Here is a 3614-nt window from a genome sequence, read left to right as displayed (position 1 = left end):
GTGCGTTTTTAAGTTCCGGAAAAATTAATTTGACGCGCAGTTGAAATGACTATACATATGATATATGTATATGCATATGTAGTATATACAAATTCACATTGAATTATTTAAACATTGAAGATCCCGCCGCTTCGATTGTTATGGGCTTTTATTTCCTATTTTCTATTGGTTGTGTTTTGGCATGTGCGGTCGAATATTTCTATTGTTCTTATTGTCAATAAATAAACTGTCTAGCACCTTGGTGGGACTGCTGTTTTGTTTGGTTTGTTAAATACGTATGACGCTCGCCGCGTACGAGGCCGTCGTGCTATCATATGCACTGATTTGTACTATGACTATGGGCGGTATTTATAGTTCATTCTTATTTTAAGACTATTTTAAGTAATATTTTAAGATGTTAATACGGCTCTCCGATTGATTTATAATATCTCAAGACTGTACTTAAGATGGTCTAAAATATAATAGGCTTTCTACCATAAGCCATTATCTAAGCTTTAAATTTTAAGAAATTAACCAATTATAGTTGATTATTCTTCTTATATTCGACTGTGATAGGTTAATTTCTTATGACTTAAAACTTAAGTAATGGCTTATTGTAGAAAGCCTCTAAGATTCGATTATGATACTGCCCTGTTAGCATTGAACAGGAAAGTAGTGCCCGTTTCACGTGTCTCACAATTAAACCTTAATATAATACATACCTTTGGGTCATTCGTGTCTTGCGCATTCTTTCTTAAAAATACTAAGAGCACCTGGTAAAATATCAGTCTCTTTTTTTATTCCTAAAAAAAGTTTTCTAAAGAACAAGTTTTGTGCGTTACCGGTCTCAATTTGTGCGTATCCTTTAATTGGCATAATCCCGAAATTCACTTCTGTACACTTCTGGGTCACAAATGACCCAACGTATGTACAGAGTGTACATTTTTTGTAACTAAAAAATTTTAATTTTTTTTTTATTTTCAACTAATTCGGTTGTATTGCAGGAATATTTCGCAAATTATTAAAAAAAAATTTTAATCCTACAAAAATATATTAGCCCTTAATAAACACGATTTTTGGTACTCTTGTGCTAAATGTTGTCAGTATAATTATATATATTATGTTGTCTGTAATGTTATAAAAAACATTTTCCTGATAAATTATAAGTCTTTTTAACACAATAAAACTAATAAAATGGATTGTTTAAAATGTAAATGCAACATATCTTCAATTTATAACTATTTAAGCATATTAAAAAAAACATCATTTTTAGATTACTCAATAACTAAATTTTTTGGCCGACCGATACTTGAACTATTTTTTTTTTTTTAATTTGGAATGTTCAGTTTAAGATATTAAACTATATTTTTCCTTTAAACATTATTGTTTCAGAGTTTTACATTTTTGTATGAAACAGTGCATTTCTCTCATTTTGTTAACTATATTTAGTTAAACAATTTATTATGAATGTATAACTGTACAAATTCTTTCTAAAGATGTCAAAATATACATAAAAATTGTTTAATAATTTTTATATACTTGTAAAAGTATATAAATTGATGAAAATTAATCCAGAACATGAATGATCGAACGTGTACTAAGGGTTAATATAAATTTTCTAATTATTCTGCATAGAAAAGAATTAAGTTAATGCTATAGAAGAATTAATACCTTACGGTAATATATTTTACATTTATTATGCTGAACGTTCTGAAGTGTAAAATGTCTCGTTAACTATTAATTTTTGAATAATGTATACACTGCATATAAATTAAGTCTTATTTTAATAATTTAAATTTAAATCAACATTTTAAATGTGATTTATATCATAGAATTCTATTTTATATAATTCTGTGATATAAATCACGTTTAAAATGAATTTTATTATTTTCGTCCTTTAATTTCTTATATAGAAACATATCAATAGATGCTACGTACGCTATGGAAAATAATTAACATGTATTACGGATAAATTTAACTTTTACATTATAACTTATTTAATCTCGTCCTTTTAATAAAAATGTTGTTTTAATTGAGAAGTAATTATTATACATATTTAATTATGTTAACGCATTGGAAAAGTAAAATGCGTATTGTGCGAGAGATCGTTTATTTAATATAAAAAGTAAAAAACAAAATAGTTCGTATATACGTTGAATTTGGAGATAATAACGTATATGTATGACGACACTCGCCGCTATTTACATTGGCGCGGCCTTGGCCTTCGAGCGTTGTAAGAGTCTATATCATGCACATTCGTCTTGTTATCATTCGTACGACGAAGTTCGAATCGAAAGGTGTCGACGCGACGTGCTCTGTGTGTTCTAGCATTATTTTTCTACGAGACACGATCGAGAAGAATATTAAGAGAAAACGCAATTATTCTAAATGATTAATACTAACCGCACATACTAATCATACATAATTACTTAATGATTTCTGTCCATAATTATTATACGGTAAAAAGCGATATAGTGTATTAATCATCCAATTATTGATCATTCAATTATATTGACCTGTGATCAATTATTAATTAATTATCTGCTCTGTCTTACAATAATGTGATGAGTTAACTACACTGTATCGTCTCTTAGATTGTTCGGAAACTTCGCTTGAGTGCTCTAATGTGTCATTCTATGATTCTATGTAAAATAAGAATAAAATAATAGACTCAAGCACTCGCGGATAACATCTCTGAACGCAGCCTAATTGCTGCGCGTAATGCGTGGCTACGTTCAGTACGCAGTTCGCTGTCGAATGGCGATGTGTGGTTTGCAAGCTCGTTGAAGACAATTCGAAGTACCGAGGCTATTAATTCTTTTCGGAACAGATATTTCGTATGTAATATGCACGTATGTAAGTATGTATGTAGTAGATACATATATATGACCCCGCGACAGTCAATTCTTCCAATATTTCTCGCAAAGACACGATGGCACTAAAATCAACAGGCTCCGATTTTTTGTGAGTTTTCCGACACCGTGTTTCGAGCCCCGTGTTTTCGTGACCGGCCGATTGAGTTTGATCTCCTTATTACTCCGTCAATATGTGCGAAATTACCGAATTTCGATCGTATACTTTCGAACGAACTTTAACCGACGCGACGCGGCGCTGCGTCACATCACACGTTCTAACTGTTAGGAGTGAAGTTGCCGTGTGAACTGTGACGCTATATTCATTATTCGTCAGTCATTACGTGGTGCAAAAAGAGTCGTGTTTGAATCAAATAGTATCATGAATAAAATCGTGACTACGTGTGATCAATAAATTACATTTCGCATTTCATTTTGTCGATTATACGACGTAATATCGTTCTACTATTTTTCTTGCTTCTTTTCTCATTATTTACTTCCGATGCAATCTATCGCAGAGTGATAAGTATACCGTATATCATTAATATCGGGAGCGCCGTACGAAGTGATGCACGATCGTCTTATTCTGATAATTAGCGCTAGTTAATTGCCGAGTTTTCGCGAGTGATTTTGAATCTGAGAGGAGTAAGAGGCCTCGGAAGGCATCAGGCAACGGCGGAATTTATTATGAGGTGAATAATCTCACTTATTCGTGCGTATTACTTGCAGAGAAAAAAATTCTTAATTCCTGTGTATATATATATATATATATATATATATATA

The sequence above is a fragment of the Trachymyrmex septentrionalis genome, unplaced genomic scaffold, assembly GCF_001594115.1.
Source record: "Trachymyrmex septentrionalis isolate Tsep2-gDNA-1 unplaced genomic scaffold, Tsep1.0 scaffold11, whole genome shotgun sequence".
Classification (NCBI taxonomy): Eukaryota; Metazoa; Arthropoda; class Insecta; order Hymenoptera; family Formicidae; genus Trachymyrmex; species Trachymyrmex septentrionalis.
This window is presented reverse-complemented; position numbering follows the sequence as displayed.